At 41.5% G+C, this 15,297-nt stretch overlaps 1 long non-coding RNA gene across 4 annotated transcripts in view; it reads left to right on the forward strand.

The window, feature by feature from the left end:
• Positions 1-12,250, forward strand: part of LOC112926936 (uncharacterized) — a 53,221-nt gene extending 40,971 nt beyond the window's left edge. For 3 of the 4 annotated variants that reach the window (XR_011995006.1, XR_011995004.1, XR_011995007.1), the window contains exons 3-4: positions 6,782-6,912; positions 10,699-12,250. This is a non-coding gene — a long non-coding RNA (uncharacterized lncRNA). Of the gene's footprint in view, positions 1-5,451; positions 5,629-6,781; positions 6,913-10,698 lie in introns of all 4 variants that reach the window. The other variant, XR_011995005.1, reaches the window with a different exon arrangement.
• The last annotated feature ends 3,047 nt before the right edge of the window (positions 12,251-15,297 follow it).

Below are 15,297 nucleotides of genomic sequence, written 5' to 3' on the forward strand. Positions count from 1 at the left end.
GCAGCTCTTACTGTACTTACTGCAGTTCTTGTTGATGTCCTTGAAGACAGGAATGACTGTAACCTGACATGCTGGAGGTTTTGTGGCCTCCAAACCTGGACGTCTTCAGATTTGCTGGAGCTCAGGGTCAAGGGGAGGAGGGGGGAACAATGAAAGTTATTGGAAGGGGTCAGATTACGGAGGATCTCAAAAAACTCACATAAGGACTTTGGTTATCGTCCAAACATCTACTCAGTGTAAAGTAGAGCTCATCAACATCCTAAAGCATGTAGTAATTTAGCCGAAGCAGAAATACAAAAAAAAAAAAAATCAATTGATTAAAAATATATTTCATGGCAGATATCAGAAACTCATGGGGCCCCATTTAGTTCTACTGGCACTTTATCTTTCCAGGCATATGCTTTGACATTTTATGGGACAGGAGCCAGCTGTTGTTCCTTCTCATAAAATGGACCCTTCGGTGCTTGAGAGATGGAGACTGTGGTGCTGAGGTGTGTACTCGCTCTGCAGAGCAACCCGTCCTGTCATTTTGTTCTTCTCTGTGTGTTCCGGGAGCAGAGGACCCCGAGGCAGGGGGCACTGTTTCCCTTAGGGGTTCCCTTGGCCTCGCCCCTGCCAGCACCTTCTTCTGGACTCAACCATCTGCACTCGGAGGCTCACTTCGCTGAATGCTGACAACTCTCCCTGTTCTCGGACAATATGAAAAATCGCAACTGAAAGGTGGTGCTTCTCTGCTTTAGGTTCGCCTATGAGAGTGACCATATGATTACCTTCTGGAAACTTTATGTTCATGGTTCCGTTTTAAAGAACAAAGACTTTTCTTTGTTTCTCTGACTTCGGGAATTCTCAGCTGGGTGGATCTCTTTTGTTTATAGCAATCTCAAATGGTAAGCAGTGCCACTTTGGTTTTAATTTTCGTAGGCCTTGTCATCTGGTCGGGTAGGTTTTGTAGGCAGCCAATTATGGCCAGCTCTATAATTTCCTTCTTGCTACTGTGGCTTAGGACCATTGAATTAGCCATAAATCTTAACATGCCCTTTAGATGACAACGTAAAGCAACAGTACAGTTGGTGGGAACAATAGCCCATAAAGGGTAAGTAATACTGGAACCCTGCTGGCCTTGACATTCTGACAGAGCAGGATACCCTGAGGAAGCCCCAGTGGAGCCAACCTTTATTGGTCCGTGGGCGGGAAAAGAATGGAAGAATGGCAAAGTCTGGAGGAGCCATTTCATACATGACAAGATACATTAGGGAGGAATAAATAAAGTCACTCTTGACTTCAACTTGCAAAGTGACAGTCGAGATCACTTCATCTATGGCAAGTGTAGGGTGGAACTTACGCTTCGTTCTTTGATGATTTTGAAGAGAAGATAAAGTACCCTATATGTAAATTAAAAAAAAAAGCAGTTTGATCATCACATCTTGTAAAGCGTGAAGGCCAACTTGAGACTAACATACATAGTATTTTGAAAAAGGTTATTTCATAAAGTCTGCTTAACTTTGAACTTTAAGATAACTTTTTAAATTAGCTTTGACTTCAAAGAATATTTAAATGGGAGAACACATAAAATAGAGGTGGATAAAGATACCTTCTTTGCATTTTATTGAACTAACTTTTTTCCCCAATTAAGACTCTTAGGAGAAGAATTAATTTTTTTAGCACCATCGTTACACACTATGTATAATCGATTCAGTACTGTGTCAAATTGAGGTCCCAGCAGTAAGGGGAATACGTCTGTCTGCCTGTAGGTTAAACTTCCGTCAGTGGACTTAGGCCCCGAAGTGGATCATGTCCCTTGTGTTAGTTTCTTGTGACTGCTGTAACAAATTGTCACAAACATAACAGGAATTTATTCTCTCAGTTCTGGAGGCCAGAAGTCTGAAAGTAGGGCATTGGCAGAGCCAGTGGGGAGGACTCTTTCCTCGCCTCTCCAGCTGGTGGTGGCTCCTGGCATTCCTTAGCTTGCGGCAGCGTAACTAACCTCCGTCTTCGATCACATGACCTTTCCCTCTGCCTGTCTGGGTCCTTTTCTGACTTTTGCAAGGACATTTTCCCTGGGTTTAGGGTTAACCTTAATCTGGTATGATTTCATCTTGATCCTTAACTAATGATGTCTGCAGAGATCCCATTTCCAAGTAACGGTACAGTATGAGGTTCTGGGTGGGCAAGAATTTTGAGGGTGATAGTGTTCAGCCCATCATAATAATCATGAATTAAATCTGTCAAAAGGTAAATTAGAATCATTTGGCGTGCTCTAGACTTACAGGACTTTAGGTCGTTGCCTAATAAATGTTTATCCCGTCACACTTGAGGGGTTCTCGGGATAAGGAGGAAAATCAATGTTGGAGTGCAAATATTAAAAACATTAGAAAGTAATAGATACCTCACATTTCTAAAATTAGACCCGAACTTATTCATAAAGAGATCACATTCACCTATTTTTCTTTTCTATTGACTTTTTGGTGGATCCTCATGTGAATTCTTTAATTCTGATCTTACCAAAAATTTGGAGCAGATATCTGAGGTCTTTTTCTGTACTAAAGTAGATATAGTAGAAGAATGACCTGGTGCAGATTTGAGCTTATACTTATGTCTGACTATCTGAATGTTTTTCAACACAATTATCAGAGTAGATATAGCTCTTTCTACAGTTCTTAAATACTATATTTTATTCGTTAATACAGTTGGAATAGCGCACTAGTATTTTCTAACGTTGACATTTAAAAAGCATTTTGTAATTCTTTCTTATAAGTGTGCTACACAATGTACAAAGTCATGAGTATATTTTCTAAGGATGGATGTTGGTAATTTCAAATTGCCCCGTAGTTTGTTGGTGCAGTCTGTGTGCGTCATTGAGATCCTTATGAAGTCAAGAACGTGTGATCTGAGAGTTTCCTTTCTTACTCATTTTTATCTCTTCACTCACCTGTTGTTCTCAGTTGGTTCCATTGAATTAGAACTGATCCACATGGGTGGTCTTGAGATAATTGATAACTGTGCAGTTAACGAAACAGAACATCGTTTCCAGTTCTATTCTGGTGAATTGTAGTAGACTGTGTGCGAATGTGTGTAAGGATGGGTCATTGTCTATACTGTATTTCTCACAGTGTCAGAATATTTCTCAGACATCAGAACTGAATACATTAATTATTACTAGATACTGAGTTTAGGTACAGGCCTGTACCTAAAATAAATGTCCGTATTTCTATAAAACTGTCAAACTGCTTTGCTCCGTATCTATGAATGGAAGGGGGTGGTGAGCTCTGTGTGCCTCGTGCATATTCTGGTATCCTCTACAGTGCAGAGCATAAGACCTTTGTGACAAATGTACATTCTTTCAGTACTTGATGAATGAAAATCAGAAACGTCATTTTAGATAGAGCAAGCACACACAGACATCAATGCGTAGTGATGACTTTGAAATCTCCAAGAAACGGAGCCTCTCATTCAGTCTCCTAAATTTAAGCAGTGAGGAAAAAAGTCAGTGGTTGGCTCAGAGCTCTGTTTTAGGAATACAATTACCAGGACTTGCATCCAGCTGCAGGACAGCATTTTGGACTCCCAGAAAAAGCATCTAGTGTCTGCAAGTGGGCGATTTCTGGTCCCGGGTGCACTTTCTCTTGACATTTTCTCGGGGGGAGAAAGACCACTGCAGAGGCCGAGCCCCCACTCCTGCTGTGGGTCTTGGAGGGCAGCCCTGCTGTGCTGAGGACTTCAGCACCTTGCGTCCCGCCCCCCCAGCAGTCCTCCCCAGTGCAGCCCAAGGGGGTCTACTCGGGGCAGCCAGCTCTGTGAGGCCAGGTGCCAACCGGGGTCCGTCCCAGTGGCGAGACCTTTGTGTTTAGGAGCTGGGTCCTAGGTCGCCAGGGCACATCCGGAGGCTGGGGAGGCTGTGGTGTGGCACGGAGGGGCCCGAATCCAGGCGGCCTATCTCCCCGCCGGTGCCAGAGATCTTAGGGAAGACCAGTTTGGTATGGTGGGTTGTGCTGTCAGAAGCCCTGGCCAGGGAGTTAGAACAGGGGGGCAGCGACCCCTCGGGTCCTTCTCTTTAGTAGCAGTGATTGCTCTAGACTTCGGGTTCGGGTCCTGAAGGTCAGAGCCTGCGGCCAAGGGAGGTAGAGTCCGCGTTTCGGCGATGCTACATTTGCCTTGTGACAGGCCCTGGGTTGCCTCACAAGAGGTGGATCCACCACCTGGAAGGAGGAGCTGGTTCCTGCTTCACGGTGGAGCTCCTCGTGTAACAGAAACAGGGACACACTTCACTTAAATTGCGTTTTCTCTGCAGCGGGCCTGTTTGCCTGACCTGACGGCAGGATGTAGACGCCGCCGTCGGTGGCCGATCGGCACTGGAAGGGGGTCCAGAGCACCCACCTCTTTGCCCCACTTGGCTCCCTTTGACCCCCTTTGTCTCCGGATCCCTTGGCTGCCGGTGTCCCAGCTGCGGGGGGGGGGGGGGCGGGCCTCTGCACTTGGTCAGCGTGGCCCCTGCTGCCGCTGAGCCTGGGCTGTTCACACCCGTGCGGGCCTCGGCCCACTCTGAGCCCACTCAGGCGCGCTCTTCTTTCGGGTTTTATCATCAGTGTATTGGAAGATCATAGGCAGTAAGGACCACCGAAAGTCGAACTCTCTAGACACTGTGATGCTAAGAGGCAAACAGGCTCTAACCTCACCATTTCTAATAGTATGGGAGCTTGGCTTTATTTAGTAACATGTTTCCTTCATTACAACATTTATTTGTAATTTTTTAAAACCTTTTTTTAAATATTTTACTTTTTAAAAAATATTTGTATTTATTTATGATAGTCATACAGAGAGAGAGAGAGAGGCAGAGACACAGGCAGAGGGAGAAGCAGGCTCCATGCACCGGGAGCCCGACGTGGGATTCAATCCCGGGTCTCCAGGATCACGCCCTGGGCCAAAGGCAGGCGCTAAACCACTGCACCACCCAGGGATCCCCTATTTTACTTATTTATGAGAGATGGAGATGGAGACAGACAGGGAGAAACCCAAGCAGCCTCCCCCTCCCGAGCGGAGAGCCTGATGCAGGCTCTATCCTGGGACTCGAGGATCATGACCTGAGCTGAAGGCAGATGCTTACCTGACTGAGCCACCCGGGGCCCCATGACATTTGTTTTTATATAGTGAGTATCCCTCACTTTTCAAAAGATCGCATTAGGCCACTTTGCTTTTATGAAAGATGTACATTGGTACCTGTTTTCATTAACTGAAAAAAAACCTGAAGAGGATTTTTTGCTTTTATGAAAAAGGCCCAGAGTGAAAGCAGCACTCGGCAATGGATCCCCGGGGAGCCCTGATGGAGGCAGCAAGTGCCCCGGTGGCAGTGAGTGTGGCCCTGCTCCCCTGGGAATTAGGCTCAGCCTCCAGCTGCCAATTGTGTCTGCGAGCATCTGGGCTCTGCCTCCGCTGATTTTGTGCATCCCTTCGCAGGAGTTCTCCTAAGGTGTCAGAAGAGCTTAAGACGGGTTATACTTTTTGAATCTGGCAACACTCAAAACATTCTCTGCCTTTCCTTCTTTGCTTCCTGTCGTTTTGGTTTATGAGGGCCTTCCCTGGAGCACTCTACCCCCGGAGAGGGGCAGAAACCAGCGTTAGGCCAATGCCAGGGTAAGCCACGCGGTTTCATCTTGTGCGCTCGATGTGGATATCATTGTTACTAAAATAACGTATTAATTGAATTTAACATTGTTGTGTTTGTAAATGTTCTTTGGGCCTTTGTACCAGTTCGGGATAAGGGGGAAATGCTGAAGATGGGGCCTCATAGTGACCCTGAGAGTGGGTTGGTGACTGCAGCAGTCACTGCCGAGATAGATAACATCGGCGTGTGGACAAAGGGCAAATGAAAATCGAGAGAGAAAGAGAGAGAGAGAGAGAAAACCAATCACAGGAAGGAAGAAATATTTATGCAGAAATATTTAGAAATCAGAGGACTATGTTATATTGAAATAAACTTGTATCTTAACCTCAAGAAAATTTAAAATAATGTGACAAATTTCCTTGTGATCCATACACAGTCACATTACTAAGCTCATATAACAGGGTTAAGCAAAAATACCTAAAAACCTGGAAAAGACCATCTAATCACAGGTTATCTGCGATCAAATCCCTGTCCACTCATGATCCCGCATAATTCAGGAAAGACTTATTCCCTATCACATACAACAGCTGGAAAGGGTGATACAGATTAAGGAAATCATTGCGGATGCCAGAAGATTCACACTTTGAAGATAAAATGAGCAAAAAATGCCTCAAATACTAAGCAGAGCATCATAAGCACACAAGACACACAAATACAATTTTCCTTAACTTCCAAGTAAGATTAAGTCAGTTCTGGTTAGGGATCAAAAAGGACTTCGTGATGGGCCATAGCTCCCCTCACCACCACCACGTTCAGACACAGATAAGTAATTATTGCCGAGAAACACACGGAAACATATTTAACCTCACTAATAACCGAAGGAATATGAGTTAAATGCAGTGGGAAGAATTTGTTTTAAATTCCCAAGTTTATCTCTCCCTCTGTCAGGCTTGTGTCTCAGTAAGGCCCACCTTGGCCACCTATAGAAGATCGGAGCCCACATCACTCTCTTTTCCCTGCCTCAACTTACTTTCTTCATAGCCCTAACACAGTAGGGAATTGTCCCTACACAGACCACGTATTACATCCTACACTACATGTACACTATATGTATTTTAAATATATAGTATTTTACATGATTGAATACAAAATACATAAAATACAATTTTGTTTGTTCCACAGATAAAACACGTAAACCAGGAAATGACAAATGTCGACCTCATCTGTGAAATGTGAGCTCGAGAAAGGGAAGGAGTCCGGTGTACTCCTGTTCACTGCCGTATCCTCAGCTCCCAGAGCAAACCTAGTAGAAGGTAGGTGCTTAATAAATTTCTGGAATGAACGAAAAAAAAAAAAAAAAACAAAAACAAGTGGCTTAAAGCAAGTCTTCCATTTTTTCCGTCCACACAAAGAGCCAAGAGATCATAAGATCTCCAGATTAGAAATCCAATTAGTGGGGAATGGATTCGTGCTTAGGTCTCCGGCATTTTCTATGCCCTAATTCTCAGAACAAGAGCACGGAGGGTTCTTGGGCAGTGAGAAGTAATAAAATGATCCTTGCTTCTCTCTCAGTATTCCTCCTTAAGCACATGTCACCTCAGAAACCTTACAGTGAGGAAGCGCTGCCCACAGAAGGGCTTCGGGCCTTCCCAGTGCCCCCAAGACCCCAGTGCAGCTGGGAAAGCCTCCACCCCTGACAACAGTAGGTACCTTGCTCAACATCAAACTGGCTACGGTTAACAAGGCCTGAGCATGAACCCACAGACAGCTAGTGGGAGTGACTTGGCCTGGAGTTTTAAATCGTTTTATGACATTTAACCAATGTCAGTATTTTTCGTTTTGGAAATTCCTTTTTGGGGAATGTGTACTTGTCAGTAGCCTGAGACGGCCGTGTGCAAAGTGGTTATAGGCATAGACTTTGTAGGTCAGAGCAGTCGAGGCCACACCCTGCCTTCTGCACGTACCCGTTGGCGTTGGGCAAGTGACCTGCCCCCCTCTAGGCTGTTCCTGCCTCCCGTATGGAACACGTATGGAATGGGCCTCACGAGAGTGAGGGTTCAGGGAGGTGATGCAGGTATTTAACACTGTGACTGGCACGGAGTAAGCAGTGAGTAAATGATGGCAAGTATGATTGTTAGACATGCACAGAGAGATTAATTTCAGCATTATTTGTCGTTGTGGAAAATTGGAATCAAACTGAATATCAAGAAATAGGGAACAGGGTAAATACCTTTTGTCATTCATGCTATGCACAACTATAGAGCAGTTAATAAGAATATATATATGTTTAAAAGATTTTATTTATTTATTCATGAGAGACGCAGAGAGAGAGGCAGAGACAGAGGCAGAGGGAGAAGCAGGCTCCATGCAGGGAGCCCGATGCGGGACTTGATCCCGGGACCCTAGGGTCATGACCTGAGCCAAAGGCAGACACTCAACTGCTGAGCCACCCAGTGCCCCTAATTATTTTAAAAATCCTTTTGTATTTTCCAAATTTTAGGCACTAGGTATATATTAATTTTGATAAAAGAAAAATATGAATAGGTCAAAGTAATAAAAAAAAAAGCCTTTTTAAAGGAGGTGGTGTGGAGAGACTGATAGGAATGAACATGGAAAACCCAGAAAAGTTGGGAATCCCAGGTGTGTCTGGCCAATCAGAGGAGTCTTGTGTGACTCAAGCAGCATGTAAGTAGAGGCAAAGTGGCTTTGAGTTTCTAGATCAAGTTTATGCACAAACAGCTCAGTTGGCAAATATTTTCAAGGAGAAGAGTACATTTCTCTGAGGTTCATCTGACACAGGATAAAGAGATACGACTTTCACTTTGTCTGTCCTGGGTTTGAGGTGTCAGGATGACATAGATAACATTTATAAGGAAAGTGGAACTATGGGGACGGTAGCTTTTGCTAACGAGGAACAACCGAAGCTACCGTGGAGATGCAGTGAGTGAGTACAATCTCTCCGAATGAAGGAGAAATGCAGTCTTGGTGAAAACATCAGCATTTAGGGGAAATGAAAAGGAAAATGAATCAGAGAAGGAAACCCAAAAATGTCTTTCACGGGAGCAAGAAAGATACTGTATTCCAGAAAATAAGGAAAACCTAATATGCTGTTGAGAGGCCAAGGAGGGCGAAGAGTGAGAAAAGGTAATTGGACTTGGTGCTAAGGATTTATCCACAATTTCAGAAAATCGGTGGCAGGAGAAGCCAGGTTGTGAACTGTGAAGAGTGTGTGGATGTGAATCAAGGTTAGGAGGAGACTACTTTCAAGAGGTTTCAAGACTACTTTTCAAGGATTGGGAAGGTGATTTCTATGGTGAAGGGATGAGGGTGTGAGCTACAGGGAAATAAATCAGCAGTAAAGAAGCGTATGAGAGAGAGAGGCAGAAAGGGCTGGAACAAATCCCAGGGCATGTTCAGAGTGGGGCCAAAAGCGAATAGCGTGAGTGAACTTTGGCAACGAGGAGAGGTATTACCTCTTCTCCCTCCGATGGCAAAGCCAACAAGAGGATCGCTGATACCCAGTGGGGATTTATAGACACAGCGCGAGATGGGGAAAGCCAGGGAGCTTGTTTCCTTGGGTCTCAGTTGTACTGCTCACAGAGGCAATGAGGTCACCTGCCTAGGATCAAAGATAACGGATGGGATTGGCTACCGAAGGATAGCAAAGGGCATGTGAAAATCACGTGGGAGAAGGATGGACATCGTTCCACCCAGGGAGATGACACGGTGTCCAGGTAGCAGCGTGCCCATGTGATCTTGGAGCACTTGGGTTTTTCCCACTGAGGTTTGTCAGTGTCTCTGGCAGTTTTTAGGGGCCTGGGACCATGATCAAGAAATGAGATTAAAAGGCAGCATGGGGGCGCCTGGGGGGCTCAGTGCTTGAGTGTCTGCCTTCGGCCCAGGTCATGACCCTGGGGTCCCAGGATCGAGTCCCACATCGGGCTCCCTGCATAGAGCCTGCTTCTCCCTCTGCCTGGGTCTCTGCCTCTCTCTGTGTCTCTCATCAATCAATAAATAAAATCTTTAAAAAAAATAGGCAGCATGCATGTAGTGACCTGCAGTTTATAAAGTGCATTTACACATGTTTCCTCACGTAGCGTAAACTGGTAGTTAGATTTCAATCAAGACTGGCACTGTGTGAAGTGGGAAATTTCCTGTCCTGCTAGCGATTTTAAATTGTTTCCCCCAAATGCACAGAGAGGCCAATGAAATGATGCCAGGGATGAGGAGACTAGGGATCATGATGAGATTAAACGGCATATTCTGTAGCAACAGCAGGAAGCGTGGGAAGTTAAGATTTTGTGGTCACAGAGAGTTGCATTTTGTTTTATGACATATATTACAGAAAAAAATCTCCCAAACTTATAGCTGGCTAACTCAAAGGAAAAAAAAAAGACTTCTTTCATTGATTTCTGCAGATATTTTATCATATAATAAATTTGTATGATTGGATTTATATTTAGGCTCTGAAATATTAAAATTTAAAATAAGATGTTAAAGTTTTTCTTTTATATAATAACCTAATATTTCTGGCTTCTCTTTGATCAAACAAATTAGATCTATAGCTATATCTTTATTTGAATACATCTATGTCTATAGTTATGTCAATGTCTCATCTCTATATACCTATTTTTAATTGTTTGATCTTACATTAAACCTATTAACATTACATTAAACATTAACTTAGCTGATTTTTTATTGTCTGTAGCATTCATATCCAGAAATAAATATGCATTCTTTACTTCTCCAAATTATAGAGAAAAATCCCTTAATATTTCAAATCATATGACTCATGTTTGATGTATGTTTTCTTAAAAATCTGGATATCTTATTCTTGAAATAATTCTAATAAATTGTTTTATTTTCGGGATCCCTGGGTGGCGCAGCGGTTTGGCGCCTGCCTTTGGCCCAGGGCGCGGTTCTGGAGACCCGGGATCGAATCCCATGTCGGGCTCCCGGGGCATGGAGCCTGCTTCTCCCTCTGCCTGTGTCTCTGCCTATCTCTCTCTCTCTCTGTGACTATCATAAATAAATAAAAATTAAAAAAAAATAAATTGTTTTATTTTCTTTTTAAAAAATATTTTATTTATTTATTTGAGAGAGAGAGAGCGTGAAAGGGAGGGAGGAGCAGAAGAACAGAGAGAACCGGACTCCCCACTGAGCAGGGAGCCCAACACGGGGCTCAATCCCAGGACCCTGAGATCATGACCTGAGCCAAAGGCAGATGGTTAACCAGCTGAGCCATCGAGGTGCCCCTCTAATAATTTGTTTTAGTTGATTTGGGAGGTTTTACAGATAAAATTATAATTAAAAATGATTGCTTTTCTCTCCGTATTTACAGTATTTCTGTTCATTTTCTTTTATAACCAGAACTTTCATTTGTTCATTGATTGCAAAACCAGAATTTTAAAGACGTGATTAATAAATTTAAGCTTCTATTTTTATTTAAAGGAAACACCTTTAAAATGCCATTTCAATATTTAACGTAGGTATTCTCTATCATGTTACTGAACATGGGGAATGATGTATTGGAATTTATCAGATAACTTTTCTGGCATAGTCCAGTATTTTTAGGAAGCCGCTTCTAGCCAAGAAAAGCCCACAAGACCACCTGAGAGGAGCAACCTGAGTGACCTAGGCCTGCGTTTGTAGATCTGGCTCCTGACTATCAGTCTGCTGGCCCTTACTCGGTTTCCACCATCCATCTCATCAACAGTGATTCTCATGTTCTCTTTCCTCTTGGTACCAACTTTCTTGAGCACAATCTGCTATTGGCCGTTATCCCAGCTCTAATCAGCTGCCTTTATTCCCAGACTCTGCTGCCGTTGTTTCCTCTTGCCTCCCCGCACTCAGAGACAAACACAGGCCAGCGACCTCTTCTCAAGGGCTCCTGGAACCCTCATGCCAGTCTTCTGCTCTCTGGGGCTTCTTGACGGGTCCTGGGCATGTCTCAGTCTGTTCCTAAATCTCTTCAGCATCTGCTAAATTTATTATATTACATTTTTTCTTGTTGAACTAAAATGCTACCTAAAACTGCTTCTTCCTATTGGGAAATTCTTGCATCTCTGAGATAACCACACTTAGTTAGTGTCGGTTGTTTTATGTCGTATAATTAAATTCTGTATATTAGTCTATCATTTTAAAAATAGATTTTTCACACCTATGTTCATAACTGAGATAGAGTGTTTTGGCGTTAAACAGATTTGAGTGTGAAAGACCACATTTGTTTTGTGAAATAAATTAAGTAATTTCAGGCTATTTTTTTTTCTTCTAGGCTTCTAAGTGGGAATTACAAGGAAATCATCAATTTGAAAGCCTGAATGAACGATTTTTCTACAGGGCTTGTCAGGTTTAACTGACTTCCTTCCCCAACTGTGGTTGGGAGCAATTCTTGGATGACTTTTTCACTTTGTCAATGAAATAGTTTTTTGTAAGGTTTCCAGCTTAATTCTGGAGATTTCATATTAAATTTTGTTAGAAATTTATCATTCTCATTTTGATTTCCCAGTTTATTATATTTTTATTCATATTCTTTAAATTTTAAACCACAAATTTTTTAGAACTTTAGTTGAATTGCCTATTAAACAGTAAGAGAATGTAAATTAAAAAATATTTTTTAATAAAAATTTTTAACTGCATTTATTGTATTTACATTCAGTGTTTTCATTTTTTTCTCAATTCTGGATTTTTCTTCAATTTAGTTACTTTATTAGGAAATACTTCTAAACATTTACAGATATCTTTCTTTTAATTTATAAATTGATATATTGTAGTCAATGTATTAAAAGTAAGAATTAATATACCCATATTTATAAAGATTTTATTTACTTATTAGGGCACACACGTGCATGCATGCACCTATGAGTGAGGGGCGGGTAGAGAGAGAGGAAGAAGCAGACTTCCCACTTAGCAGGGCGCCCAACAGTGGGCTCAGTCCCAGGATTTCAGGATCTTGACCTGAGCTGAAAGCAGACACTTGACAGACTAAGCCACCCAGGTGCCCCAATATACCCATATATTATATTTAGTTAACTTTTTTTGTGGTTTAGCAGATGGTTATATCATGAATATAGATATACACTTGAAAATAAAATGTATATTGTATATATATTACAATAATATAAATAAAACTATAAGTTGTTCTTTTATAAATATATAGAGTATATATTTAATAAAGTATAAAATAAAGTAGCCTTCATAATAACACCACACATTTTCTTCTTTGATGAGAATTGTTTAAAAATTGTATAAAATGTTATCAGACTTCCGGGGGTGTGGGACAAAAATCTGTAGCGGGACTGCAAATGGTGAACATGTCAATGTGTGAAGGCTCACGTTTTCTGCATCCTAACTATCAGTAATAAAATAACAAATATCCACGAACCACACACTGGAAAAAAGGCTAAATTTTCTTTCTCTTCTATGGAAATGATAGTAAAAAACTTTGCTATACTGGAAGGGTTCTTTGTCCAAGAAGTTGATCCATGAACACCTCCAGCAAAGAAAGCTTTGGACCTAGATGGCTTCAATGGTAAATTTTACCAAACTAAAAGAAGAAATAATATCATTCATACACAATCTCTTCTAGAAAACACAAAATTCAACTTATTTAATGAGCTTAGCATTACCCTGATTCCCAAACCAAAAAAAAAAAAAAAAAAAAAAGATATTCCAAAAAAAAAAAAAAAAGCTAAAGATCGTTACTGTTATGATCACAGATGCAAACTTCTTTAGCAAAATGCTAGCAAATCAAATTCAATAGTATACAATATAATGCAGCATGACTGATGGGTTTATCTTGAGAATGCAGGACTAGGTAAACATTAAAAAAATCAATGACTATAATTTACATCAACAAACTAAAGAAGAGAAATCATATAATCAGAAGAGCATTTAACAAAATTTGACATCCGTTCATGAAAAACCTCTCAGCAAACTAGGAATAGCAAGGAACTGCCTCAATCTGACGAAGGGCCTTGTTATAGGAAGAGGAAATTTGGATACATAGAGAAAAAGCCGTGAGAGGACACAATGACAAGGCAGCTATGTGCAAGCCGAGGAAAGAGGCCTCAGAAGTCAGACCTCGGACACCCTGTTCTTGGACTTCTACCCTTCGGAGCTGAGAGAAATACCCTCCTCTGGCTCGTGTCATCTAGACTGTGGTACTGTGTTACGGCAGCCTGAGCAAACTAATACAGGCATTCACACACACACACACACACACACACACACACACACACACACAAAAACCAAAACAAACAAACAAACCCCCCCCCAAAACCCAAAACAAAAAAACCAAAACAACAAACACAACAGCTAACGTCAGACTTAATGGTGAAAGACTGAATTACTAAAATTGAGAACAAAGCAAGGATGACTTCTTTCATTGCTACTGTTCAAAATCATAGTGAAAGTCCTAGGCAGAGCAATAATGTAAGAAAAATCAATAAGTAGTATATAAATTAGGAAGGGAGAAATGATACTCTCCTTATTTATACACTCCAGAATTATGTACATATTCCTAAGGAATCTGTAGAAAAGCCCTCATGACTAACAAGTGAGTTTAGAAAGGTCACAGGATACATGGTAAATGTACAAAAAAAATTATATTTCTATATATTAACGGTAACAATTGAAAACTGAATGAGAATGGTACCAAAAAACCTCCAAAAATATAATGCCAAAAAATAAAATCCTTTGGTATAAATCTATCAAAATACATACAGAATCTGTATGCTGGAAAACCACAAAAGACTGAAATAAAAAAAAAAGATTCAAATAAATAGAAATCTATGTTCCTGGATTAATTTCCTCAAGTGATCTATAGATCTGATGCACTTCCAATCAGAATCTGAAATAACGTTTCTTATGTACATAGTAGCAAAGTGATTCCAAAACTTATATGGGAAGGAAAAAGAACTAGAACAGCCGAAAGAGCTTTGAATGTGAAGAAAAATACTAGGAAAACTCAATTTTAAGACTTATTATAAAGTTACAGAAATCAAGAGTGTGTGGTACTAGGGTAGCACGTAGACCCCTAGGATAGGCACATTGGTCAACAGACCAGAATGGAGAGTCCAGAAACAGAACCACACTGATATGGTCAAGGGCTTTTAACAAAAGTGCAAAAGCAATTCGATGGAGAAGAGTCTTTTCAAGTGCTAAGATAATTAAGCATCCATGGGCAAAAAAACAAAAGCAAAAACAGAAAAACACAACACACACAATAACAGACCTGTGCCTTGCACTCTATACAAAAATTAACCTCAAACAGATCATAGACTTAAAGATGAAATCTCAAATTGTTAAGTTTCTAGGAGAAGACACGGGGGAAAGTCTCTGTGATCTTGGATTATTTAAAGAGCTCTTAGAATTGATTATTTGGTGTCTTTGTGATGACAGAAGCACAATTAAAAAATGCGTAAGTCGGGGATCCCTGGGTGGCTCAGCGATTTAGCGCCTGCCTTCGGCCCAGGGCGTGATCCTGGAGTCCCGGGATCGAGTCCTGCGTGGGGCTCCCGGCATGGAGCCAGCTTCTCCCTCCTCCTGTGTCTCTGCCTCTCCCTCTCTCTCTATGTCTATCATGAGTAAATAAATAAATCTTAAAAAAATGCATAAGTCAAACTTCATCAAAATTAAAGATTTCTTTGCAAAACTTATTTCCAAGAAAATGAAAAGACAAACCAAAGACAGGGTGA

Source organism: Vulpes vulpes, chromosome 10 (assembly GCF_048418805.1).
Source record: "Vulpes vulpes isolate BD-2025 chromosome 10, VulVul3, whole genome shotgun sequence".
In the NCBI taxonomy this organism is placed as follows: domain Eukaryota; kingdom Metazoa; phylum Chordata; class Mammalia; order Carnivora; family Canidae; genus Vulpes; species Vulpes vulpes.